This window comes from Taudactylus pleione, unplaced genomic scaffold (assembly GCF_031769625.1).
Source record: "Taudactylus pleione unplaced genomic scaffold, aTauple2 ptg000959l, whole genome shotgun sequence".
NCBI lineage: Eukaryota > Metazoa > Chordata > Amphibia > Anura > Myobatrachidae > Taudactylus > Taudactylus pleione.
Window position 1 is genome coordinate 5,200,743 of NW_028285360.1, and position 13,644 is coordinate 5,214,386.

Here is a 13,644-nt window from a genome sequence, read left to right on the forward strand (position 1 = left end):
ACACTCAGTGGTGTAATTTCATACATCAAAAGGTTTCTTTTTCCTCCACCTTTTAACCTCCGTGTTAAAGGGATGTGTACCCCATGCCAGAAGTTTTCAAACAGCCAAGAGAAAGATGGCGTACCCCACTCACTATATGAATGTGAAATTTAAACACATCAAGGTTTCTTTAAATAGTCTTTACGGATGAAAAAGAGTACCCCACTCACGGTAAGTATAGAAGACTTCAAACATGTAAAGGTTTCTTTATAGGTCCCCCTGATTGTTTTTCTACATGCAAAAAAATACTCTCTCTGTGATGCGTTTTTCCCGGAAAAAAACAACTGAATATACATAACATCTAATTTTATTGTAACCGATCACCCATAGAGAAATACAGCAGCAAGTGATCTTGTATTAAAAAGGAATAATGACCTACAAAACATAAGAAAAATTAAAAAAATACAAAAATTTTAAGTTTCAAGTAAAAAGGATGCAAACCTGATTATTCAGGGTAAGGCTGTTCACACTTGTGGTGCTGTCAACACGTTTCGGCCTATACTAGGCCTTTATCAAGACATGTCCTGAGTGTGAATCAGCCCGGTATTTAAACCATGAACAGCCAATCCAGAAATCCAAGAAGTGACATCAGTAATTAGAGTATAGTTAATACCAAATCACATACTAATTTTCATATAAATGTAAATACAAATATAATAGACCTCCCCCAATCATGGTACTGTGGTTACCATTCATATATCAACCGATAAATCACAGATATGCACCGTATTCTATCCATTACCATGGCAACCCCTTGAGTGTTACAGGAAGTGTAAATCCTGTAATGGAGGTGACTAGTGTGTCAAATGATATTAAATGGGGATAAGAATGTAGCAGATGAGGTCTGCCACCTTGTACCATTCAGGAAGTCTTTACCTTTCCTGATGATAACAGATCACCCATAAAATTTGAAAAAAACGACTTCACTCCGGAGCCCAAAACCGGAAGTGACATCGCGGCATATTCAACAAAATCCCGGAACCCATAGTGGAGCACAGATATTAACATGCCCTCCAGAGGTGGCGGGTGTAATCGCCCAATCCCCCCCACAAGCCAAAAACAAACTAAAGGGCTCACATCTGGGATCAAAAGCCGGAAGTGATGCTGCAAGTCACCCAACAAGGTCCCAGAACATAGGGTGGAACGCAAGCATCATCTCCGGGCAAAATGGGTAGACATACCCACTCGGTCCTCCCCAAGGACCAGATCTCCAGACAGGGGACTGGAAATGCACTCGCGACCATAATAGCAAAGGGAAAACATACTCACATAATATAATTCATCACAGTCACATTAAAGAAACAACATCTTTGTATAATATAATAACAACAAACATCAAAACAAAAAAATAATAAAGACTAGACGTATGTTGTTTCCATCATAAGTGGCGTGTTGTTGTGAATTTTGTAATCAAATGTATACTGTCATGATTGTTCATAAGTCCATAATAAATCACTACAAAATCTAAAAGAAACTGAAAGACATTGATTAGAATATGGTCTATCGATACCTCTTAATCTATATACCCTAAATGTCGCTGTTTAATGCTACAAGTCGCATAAGAAATAATTGCTTTCCAGACTTATATTGTGGTTCCAAAGCACAAAAGTTCTTATTGCAATAAAAGAAAGTCACACGCTTTGATCTAGCACAATTAGTGCAAAAGACAATTAAATACAAAAGGTACAAGCCGATACATACGCGTGCGCACTAGTCCCAGTAAACAGTCATCTCTCCAGAAGCCTGTGGTCATCCAAGAAGAATGGTTGTATACTATAACCAGTAAGCAGGCTATATACCTTACAGAACAAAGAAACTAGTTAACAGGTTTCCTTCGGGTCTTGCTCCTGGACATTCTGGTACGATGCGAGTCATTGGACAGTTCATACAGCATCACTGGGGGTATGTCCCAGTTCCTCAGATGTTGCTTTGTGTGGTTTTCCCGCCGAAGAACTGGTTTAAACTAATCAAAAGACACTACATACAGCTTTACATTCTAAACACTAATTTCATATAGTTCATAACTTGCAGACGCATGATGCGATCTCCTTGTCGATAGAACCGGAAATCTGCAAATAAAGTGATTTAAAATGGTACCAAACATGATATGTCTACTAGCTTATGTACCTTAAATATTGTATACATTACATTTCACAACATAAGTATTCGCTAATAAAACCTCTAATATTAAGCTTAATGCTTGGGAACCTTTTTATAAGAAATTGAATATGTAAGTGTGAGAATATTGTGTAGTTTCACTATTTTGCGTTGTGCTTATGCGTGGGTGCGTGCACACTCAAGGATGCATGCGCACTCTAAGGTGCGTCGTGGATTGGAGCGGACAATCAAATCGTCAGATAACAATTGTATTGCGATCATATGCAATTATTCGACTTTGACAGGTCCAATATATAAACTCATAAAGTATATAATAAAAATTCATGATCGACATATACAATCAAAAAATGGAGCAGGTGACAGTAAAAACAAATAAAATACGCTGGTATTGCAAAATAGAGAGAATCTAAGTACTTCAAAAAATGTCACAAGAACCATTTAATCTCAAAATCGTTATTCAAACCCCCAGGTATTAAGGTTTTACATTAAAAAAAATTAGGTTAATTTCAGTTTTTGACAAAGCTTTAGAACAATCCTTATGGCATGAATTTCCCTTTACAGCTTTAAGTGCACCAAAAGATGATATACCAGAAATCGCACTTTTCTGACATTTTTTAAAATGTACTGGAAGGAAATGTGTCTCAAGGCTCCTCTTGATGTTTCATATATGTTCACCTAGTCAGATTTTGAGAGGCCGAGAGGTCCTTCCAATATAGACTTTATCACATGTGCAATGTATTGCGTACACAACATTTTTAGTGTTACAGGTAATAATTTATAATTTTTATCTCCTTCTCATTGATATTTATAGACTCTATCTTATTAGTACCTCCACTCTTAATATTTTTACACCCAATACAATTTTTACAATGGTAAAAACCTGTTGAAATGATATGAGATAAAGCCTGTGGAAGTGGTAGAGTACTAGACACAAGTTTTGATTTAAGATTAGGTGCTCTCCTGTAAATATGTTGAGGTCTTTCTGGTAGAATGGATCCTAGTGCTGGATCACATTTTAACAAGGACCAATGTTTTCTAAAGACCTTCTCAATCAATTTGTGTTCAATAGTAAATTCAGTTAAAAGCAAACTCAAAATTTTTATTTTCCTTTGGGGCTTCAGTTCTAAAGAGCAACTTCTGATGATCCACCTTTCTTATTGAATTATTCTCATTGTCCACCCTGGTTCTATTATATCCACAGGCCTGAAATCTATCTCCCATGGTAACCGCCTGTTCTAAAAATATCCTTTCACTCGTACAATTTCTTTTTAACCTTTTCAGCTGTTCACCGAGATGGAATTAATCCAATTCAAATGGTGACAGCTTGTTGCTGAAAGGTATGTCCCAGAATCAGTTGGTTTTGTAAATGTTTTGGTGTTTATTTTACCATCATCAACATAGACGGTAATATCAAGGAAATTAATTCTATCCTCCTGTATATAAAAGGTGAGTGCAATGTTTTTATCATTAGCTTTAAGGAATTAGCAAAAGTTGTTTAAACTGTCTCTCCCTCCTCTCCATATGAATAATATGTCATCAATGTATCGTGCATAAGACACCAGGCTCGCTCCAAATGGGTTGTTATTCCAAATATGATTAAGCTTTCACAAACCCATAAATAGGTTTTCATAGCTTGGAGTGAACCTGTTGCTCACTGCAGTCCCTGTTTTCTGAAGGAAAAAAATCATTTTTAAATAGAAAAAAATTATTGAATAGAATAAATTAAATTCCTTCAATAAGAAAATCCTGTAAATTCTGAAGTAGATCTGAGAGCCCCAGAAAATGATGTGATGCCTCCACACCATCACCGTGTTCAATGATGGTGTAGAGGGAACTAACGTCCATTGTGACCAAAAGGAACTAATTTTCCTATGAAATGGTATGCAACAATAATAAAAACAGGGACTTCACAAAACAGGGACTGTGATGGGCACCAGGTTCACTCCAAGCTACGTAAACCTATTTATGGGTTTGTGGGAACTTAATCATATTTGGAATAACAACCCATTTGGAGCGAGCCTGGTGTCCTATGCACGATACATTGATGACATCTTTTTCATATGGAGAGGAGGGAGAGACAGTTTAAACAACTTTTGTGAATTCCTTAATGCTAATTATAAAAACATTGTACTCACCTTTGATATACAGGAGGAAATAATTAATTTCCTTGATATTACCGTCTATGTTGATGATGGTAAAATAAACACCAAAACATTTACAAAACCAACTGATTCTGGGACATACCTTTCAGCAACAAGCTGTCAACATTTAAATTGGATTAAATTCATCCCCGGTGGACAGCTGAAAATGTTAAAAAGAAATTGTACTAGTGAAAGGATATTTTTAGAACAGGCAGTTACCATGGGAGATAGATTTAAAGCCTGTGGATATAATAGAACCAGGGTGGACAATGAGAATAATTCAATAAGAAAGGTGGATCGTCAGAAGTTGTTCTTTAGAACTGAAGCCCCAAAGGAAAATAAACATTTTGAGTTTGCTTTTATAACTGAATTTACTAGTGAACACAAATTGATTGAGAAGGTCTTTAGAAAACATTGGTCCTTGTTAAAACGTGATCCAGCACTAGGATCCATTCTACCAGAAAGACCTCAACATATTTACAGGAGAGCAACTAATCTTAAATCAAACTTGTGTCTAGTACATTACCACTTCCACAGGCTTTATCTCATATCATTTCAACAGGTTTTTACCATTGTGAAAATTGTATTGGGTGTAAAAATATTAAGAGTGGAGTACTAATAAGATAGAGTCTATAAATATCAATGGGAAGGAGATAAAAATTAGGGAGTTTATCACCTGTAACACTAAAAATGTTGTATACACAATACGTTGCACATGTGATAAAGTCTATATTGGAAGGACCTCTCGGCCCCTCAAAATCCAACTAGGTGAACATATACAAAACATCAAGAGGGGCCTTGAGAAACATTCCCTTCCAGTACATTTTCAAAAATGTTACAATAGTGCGATTTCTGGTATGTCATCTTTTTGTGCATTTAAAGCTGTAAAGGGAAATTCACGCCATAAGGATTGTTCTTTGTCAAAAACTGAAATGAACCTAATTTTTGAATGTAAAACCTTAATACCTGGGGGTTTGAATAACGATTTTGAGATTAAATGGTTCTTGTGACATTTTTTGAAGTACTTACATTCTCTCTATTTTGTAATACCAGCGTATTTTATTTGTTTTTACTGTCACCTGCTCCATTTTTTTTTTTTAACATTAATTTTTATTGAATATTTTGTTAATTTTTTTTCAAAGAAAAAAAGAAAAAAGAGGTACAGGTAAAAGATAAGGAATAAACAAAACAAAAAGGAATGGGGGTACAGGCAATAAAACATCACAATAAAAACAGATAAAACATTACATTATATTATACCAAATATGAAATATCAATCAAAGGCAGTAGATAATATATACTAATATCAGAGACCACACCACAACTGTAACAGTCGAATCAAAATGCAGAACATATCAGAACCTTGGGATATCAATTTGTGTTTATTGGGAGGCATGGACCCACCGTATTGAATTCATGCCAACTGAACAACTTTATCATTGGTGAATTAGTAGAGGTAGAATATGGACAATTCAGCGTTTCCATAAAAAAACTATAATTTAATTTAGTCTTTATCAAAGAAAGGGGGGGTTATCCTGCTTCCAGAATTGAGTGATGGCTGCCCTAGTAGCAATAAGTACATGTCCTATAAAATACCTGTGGTTAACTGGAACATCTTCCTGAAATATATGTAAGAGAACAGTGGCTGGGAACAAAGACAGCCACAAAACAGTAACCTCCAGGATCAAAACTTCTACCTCCAGCCAGAGGGGACATATAGCAGGGCAACTCCAGAAAATGTGGAAAATCTCACCAATTTGACCACATGAACGCCAACATAAACTATATTGGGAATGCCAAATTTTGTGTAATCTGTCTGGGGTCAGATAAATACGATAGAATAATTTCATATACATTTTGATATGAGAGATACATCTAGACATTTTAAATATAGAGAAAAATAATTGGGACCATACATGTGGATCTAAACATATATTTAAATGATTTTCCCATTTAATAATAGTTGGTATCTTAACTGGTTCTTCTGCTGTTAGCATTAGAGAATACCAGAAAGATATACCCCCTTTGCCAGAAATTGAGAATATACGTGAACAAACATGAGAAGGGATCATACCAGTCAAACCTACTAAATGTGGGAAAGATTGAACCCAATGTCTGATTTGAAGAAATTTGTACAAATCTCTAGAAGGAATAGAGAAACTAGCTTGTAATTGGGCGAAAGAAAGGAGAGTGTTATAAATTCATGAAGGGTACGAATACCTTTGGGGTACCAGGAGGATAAATTTAAATTTTAATTAGTTGTGAGAGGCCCTGAATAGAGAGATGTAAAGATGGCAGGTTAAATTGTAGGAGGGTAGATAGACTATCCCACGCTTTTTAAAGAAGCTAATGTAGCTGTAGACATATTTTTTAAGGACTTTCTAGAGCTGGGTGGAACCCAAAGTAAATCACAGAGGGGGAATTTGCTCCCTACGTCTTCCGGGTCCCGCAGTGTACTATGGGAGTGATGTCATAACGTCACTCCCATAGTGCCGAGGAGCGGACGCCGGGGACGGAGCTCAGGAGTGAGCTCCGTCTTCCGGGTCCCGCAGTGCACTATGGGTGTGATGTAATGACATCACTCCCATAGTGCCGAGGAGCAGACACCAGGGATGGACGGCAGCAGCACTGGAGCGGGGATAAAGGTAAGTGTTTGTTTTTTTTTGTGTGTGCGCGCGCGGTGGGGGCCATCACTACTGGGGGCAACTACAGGGGCCTACTACTGGGGGCAACTACAGGGGCTCACTACTGGGGGCAACTACAGGGGCTCGCTACTGGGGGCAACTACAGGGGCCTCACTACTGGGGGTAACTACAGAGGCTTCACTACTGGGGGTAACTACAGGTGCCTCACTACTGGGGGTAACTACAGGGGCCTCACTACTGGGGGCAACTACAGGGTGCTCACTACTGGGGGCAACTACAGGGGCCTCACTACTGGGGGTAACTACAGGGTGCTCACTACTGGGGGCAACTACAGGGTGCTCACTACTGGGGGCAACTACAGGGTGCTCACTACTGGGGGCAACTATAGGGGCCTCACTACTGGGGGCAACTACAGGGGCGTCACTACTGGGGGCAACTACAGGGGCCTACTACTTTGGGCAACTACAGGGGCCTACTACTGGGGGCAACTACAGGGGCTCATTACTGGGGCAATTACAGGGGCTCACTACTGGGGGCAACTACAGGGGCCTCACTACTGGGGGTAACTACAGAGGCCTCACTACTGGGGGTAACTACAGGTGACTCACTACTGGGGGCAACTACAGGGGACACACTACTGGGGGCAACTACAGGGGCTCACTACTGGGGGCAACTACAGGGTGCTCAATACTGGGGCAACTACAGGAGCCTCACTACTGGGGGCAACTACAGGGGCCTCACTACTGGGGGTAACTACAGGGTGCTCACTACTGGGGGAAACTACAGCGTGCTCACTACAGGGGCCTCACTACTGGGGGCAACTACAGGGGCCTCACTACAGGGGCCTCACTACTGGGGACAACTACAGGGGCCTCACTACTGGGGGCAACTACAGGGTGCTCACTACTGGGGGCAACTACAGGGCTACTCACTACTGGGGGCAACTACAGGGTGCTCACTACTGGGGGCAACTACAGGGTGCTCACTACTGCGGGAAACTACAGGGTGCTCACTACTGGGGGCAACCACAGGGTGCTCACTACTGGGGGCAACTACAGGGGCCTCAGTACTGGGGGCAACTACAGGGGCCTCACTACTGGGGGCAACTACAGGGGGCTCACTACTGGGAGCAACTACAAGGGGCCTCACTACTGGGGGCAACTACCGGGGGCTCACTACTGGGGGCAAAGGGGCCTCACTACTGGGGGAAACTACCGGGGGCTCACTACTGCATAGGGGGATCATTACTGGGGAGCACTACATAGGTGGACCACTACTGGGGGCATTATATAAAAGGAACTGCATAAGGGGGGCGGCAGCAGCTGGGGCTGGCATAGGTGCTGGGGGGTGGTACATTTTAGTTTGGGGGGCCACCAACATTTATCTTGCCTCCGGGCACCTGGGATGAAGTTACGCCACTGTAGACATCATCAGATATTTCTTAGCAATCCTGGCTCTCTTATTATTCCAGATATATTTATTCAGCACTGCATTAAATTTATTTAGCCATGAGAGAGGGAGGGTCCTAGGAATTGATCTAAATAGATACATAAGTTTGGGGAGAAGAGTCGTTTTGACGGCCGCCATTCTACCCATCCAGGAAACCTCGTGATTCATCCAATCTTTTGTGTGAATAATAAATTGGTTCAATAAGGGACCATAATTAAATTCAAGGAGAGTGTCTTCTTTAGCTGACAAAGAAATACCAAGATAGCGGAGAGAGACTGTGTTTGCCAATTGTAATTATAATGAGATTTAAGAGAATACAGAAGCTGGGGTGCGACATTTAATGCTAATACTTCCGTTTTGGATGTATTTAATTTATAATATGAGGCTGCAGAGTAACTATAAAGCAGCTGTTGAAAATTTGAAAGAGAGGCTTCCGGATGTGTTACAAACAGAAGGAAATCGTCCGCAAAAAGACAAATTCTATGGTGTGACCCGTTTATAAGAGGGCCATGAAGAAGGGAGGTGGTGCAGATATATTCTGATAAAGGTTCTATTGCTAAAACAAAAATCAAGGGAGATAAAGGACAGCCCTGTCTGGTACCATTGCTTATAGGGAACAAAGAGGATAAGAAACCATTGCAACAAACACGTGCTACGGGGGCACTATAAAGTGCAAGAATGGCATCTAAGAACCATCCTGTAAAACCAAATTTGGAGAGTACAGCCTTCATGAATCCCCAGTGCAACCTATCAAAGGCTTTCTCTGCGTCTAATGAAAGTGCCAGAAGCGGGTCCCCTACCAGTGAAAAATGTTCAATTACATTTAAGGCTCTTCGTCTGTTATCTGGAGCTTGTCGGCCCATCACAAAGCCAACCTGATCTGGGTTAATCAAATCAGGGAGTAACGGATTTAGTCTATTGGCTACCATTTTCGCATACAACTTAATATCAGTGTTTAATAGGGCTATGGGCCTATAATTTTGGGCATTGGTGGGGTCCTTGCCCGGTTTAAGGATAGTTATAATTCGAGCCTCAAGCATCTCAGGAGGAAATGAGCCTGAATTGGTCCCCGCCTTAAACATCCCCATCAGCGCCGGTATAAGGTCCGATTGAAACTCCGTATAGAAATTGTTAAAGAAGCCATCAGGTCCAGGCGCTTTATCACGTTTCAAGGATTTGATGGCATTTCTCATCTCTCCCTCTGTCCAGGGGGTATTTAAAGAAACTAGTGACTGCTCGGTAAGGGAGGGCAGAGCAAGGTCTGATAGAAAAGCAGAGATAGTCTCTGACGTGGGTTGAGCTGTGTGTATATCATCTTTCAAATTATAGAGACGCGAGTAATACTCTGCAAAGGCATTAGAAATGTCTAGTGGGTTGGTCAATTTGGCTCCAGAACAATTATAGAGGGCCCGAACTGAAGCATGAGCCTCTTTTCCTCTCAGCTTCCGGGCTAAAAGTCGGGATGCCCTATTACCATCCATGTAAAATCTTTGATTCATCCTCTCAATTGTGAATTTAATCTTTTTCAAAGTGTAAATCTCTAATTCTTCTCTAACTTTAAGGAAAAGTACAGAGTTGGAAGGATCAGATTTATGTTGGTCTTCTAGGTCCCGAAGTCTAGTTTCTACTTCCTTTTGTTTTTGAGCTTCTTGATGCTTAATTCTAGATGCTACTTGGAGTACCGATCCTCTAAGAACTGCCTTAAGGGCACACCAAAAATGAAAGGGAGTAGTATCCGTGGGCTTATTATATTGAAAGTATTCTGATAGGGCAGACTGAATGGCCTGCCTCGCCTCAGTAGAGGATAAAAGAACATTATTGAACCTCCATGGTCTACTGGAGGGGAGAGATTGTCAAAGGGGCATGATCAGACCATGTGATAAGGAGAATATTTGTACCTCTAATCTGTTAGAGGAACCATTTATCCATAAGAGCAAGGTCGATCCTGGAATATGATCCATGAACCCGAGAGAGAAAGGTGTAATCACGAGTCATAGGGTGCATAGCCCGCCAAACATCATACAGACCATACTCCAGAATCGACCGGCCAAAAGCCCCCGATACACTAGCAGGGTCAGCAGCAGTGCCACCACCTATATTATTCGATTTATCCATACATGGGTCTAGAACTAAATTAAAATCACAGAGTAAGATAATCTAACCTGAGTACACCCTTTGGGTAACCCTGAAAAATTTCCTGATGAATGACAATTGACCAGTATTTGGGGCATATACAGATGCTATAGTAACAGCTTTCCCCTCCAGCTCTCCCATCAATACAAGATATCTACCCAAGGGGTCTGCTACTTGGGATTTTATAACAAAAAAAAAAAGAATTGCCACTCCCCTTTTCTTTGTGGGATCTGATGCAAAATACCCATACGGATAATAAGGGTCAGAAAAAGTGGGAGAAGCATCTTTGGCAAAATGAGTTTCTTGAATCGCTATTACATCAATTTTGTGAGTTCTAAAATAGCGGAGGGCAATTTTACTTTTCTGAGGGGAATTTAAACCCTTAGCATTGATAGACATGAAATTCACCATTTTAACAAATCTAAAAACATGCGTAAACAGAGAAAGAACATCCTATCTGTACTGGGTTGATCAACAATGGCATAAAGATACAAAAAAGGTAAACAATATATAGCCTGTAAATTGGATCAAAAAATAAAAATAAAATAAAATAAAAGAGAATATAAATAGAAATGACTCCATGGCGGGAGTCATAGGGGCCACTAAACGGAGTGGCGTAAATGGTAGAACCACGGGGATGGTGACATGTTTCCCACCACCTGGGAACAAAATAACAAATAACACTCAAAAATAATATAGCAAAACACACACCGAATGTATCTGAAAAACAAATACTACTTAAAAGATATAAGGAAAAACAAAAAATTTAGCCTATTTTAACATTAATAGACATAGAAAATAGTAATAAAGCATATACACCTTACATCAATCAGTATTGAAAATAAGTAAAATTTAGAAAATAGTTATCATAATATATATCTGTGCAACATATAGAAAAAACATTTGGAGTTTCAAGAAACTGTAGAAACCAGAAAATTTCAATAAAGTGTCCAGCGTCCACTATATAGGAGACATTATAAACATGGACGCAAGAACTAAATTAAGGTAAAGGAATGCAGATCGTAAAACAATCAACCATTTTTGCCTGCTAAGAGACAATCAGAACTGAGTGTAGGAATATGTTCAGTAGATTTCGTAGTGTATGGGATCCGCCAAAGGTCCAGTGCCTTCATACCGTCTTCCGGAATTCCACGGATTTTAAGATTATTTCTGCAAGCCCTGTCTGAAAGGTCAGCCATTTTGTCCCGAAGTGCAGAGAGTTCCGCTTGGGTAGTTTCGTGAGCGGATATTTGTGAGAGGCGACTACCTCTCCCATCTTATTCTCGAGAAGGTCCGTACGGCCACCTAGTTCAGAGCAACATCATGCTTCAATTCCCCAACAGTAGAAGATAATTCGGCTGTGATATCTTTCTTAAGATCACCGAGGAGCTGCAGCATTCGCCGCACAGTGATAGGTTCATCCATAGAAGCTTCATCTGAGGGAGCATGTGTGGATGAAGCTGAAGGGGGAGAAGCAAATTTATCCAGTGACCCTCGCGGTCGTGAAGATTGTACGGAGTCTTTTGGCAGTGGGGGGGTTGCAGATGCAGCCTTGAATAAACTCACCGGAGGGATACCTTTAGCTGGTTTAGGAGTCTTCTTAGGCCCCATGTTTACTGGATATATGTCCAATTGAAAAAATAGCTTATAAGTAATCGCTGGAAAAATGGGGATATGCTATGCGGTGTGTAGTTGCGGTAGTGGTGGGAAAATATTCACATTAGAAAATAATCACTTCCATGTGGGCACCTGCTCCATTTTTTTATTGTATATGCCGATCATGAATTTTTATTATATACTTTATGAGTTTATATACTGGACCATATTCTAATCAATGTCTTTCAGTTTCTTTTAAATTTTGTACTGATTTATTATGGACTTATGAACAATCATGACAGTATACATTTCATTGCAAAATTCAGAACAACACGCCGCTTATGATGGAAACAACATACATCTAGTTTTTATTATTTTTTTTATTGTACAACAGTTTTGATGTTTGTTATTAATATATTATACAAAGATGTTGTTTATTTAATGTGACTGTGATGAATTATATTATGTGAGTATGTTTTCCCTTTGCTATTATGGCCGCGAGTGCATTTCCGGTCCCCCGTCCGGAGATCTGGTACTTGGGGAGGATTGAGTGGGTATGTCCACCCATTTTGCCCGGGGATGACGCTTGCATTCCACCCTATGTTCTGGGACCTTGTTGGATGAACTGCAGCGTCTTCCGGCTTTCGATCCCGGATCTGAGCCCTTTAGTTTTTTTTGGGCTTGTGTGGGGGATTGGGCGATTACACCCTCCGGAGGGCATGTTAATATCTGTGCTCCACTATGGGTTCTGGGATTTTGTTGACTATGCCGCGATGTCACTTCCGTTTTTTGGGCTCCGGAGTGAAGTTGTTTTTTTCTAATTTTATGGGTGATCTGTTATCATCAGGAAAGGTAAAGACTTCGTGAATGGCACAAGGTGGCAGACCTCATCTGCTACATTCTTATCCCCAGTTAATATTATTTGACACACCAGTCGCCTCCATTACAGTGTTTACACTTCCTGTAACACTTAAGGGGTTGCCATGGTAATGAATGGAATACGGTGCATATCTGTGATTTATCGATTGATATATGAATGGTAACCAGAGTACCATGATTGGGGGAGGTCTATTATATTTGTATTTACGTATATGAAAATTAGTGTGTGATTTGGTATTAACTATACTCTAATTACTGATGTCACTTCCTGGATTGGCTATTCATGGTTTAAATACCAGGCTGATTCACACTCTGGACATGTCTTGATAAAGACCTAGTATAGGCCGAAACGCGTTGATAGCTCCACGAGTGTGAACAGCCTTACCCTGAGTCATTAGGTTTGTATCCTTTTTACTTGAAACTTGGAAAATTATTATTGTTTGCATTTTTCTTTTTCTTATGTTTTAAATGGACATGTCAATGTTTTCTACTGCTATTTTTAAATGAGTGACCACTTGTAAGTCATTATACCTTTTTAATGCAAAATCACTTGCTGCTGTATTTCTCTATGGGTGATCGGTTACAATAAAATTGGATGTTATAAATATTCATTTGTTTTTGTTTCTGGGAAAAACGTGTCACGA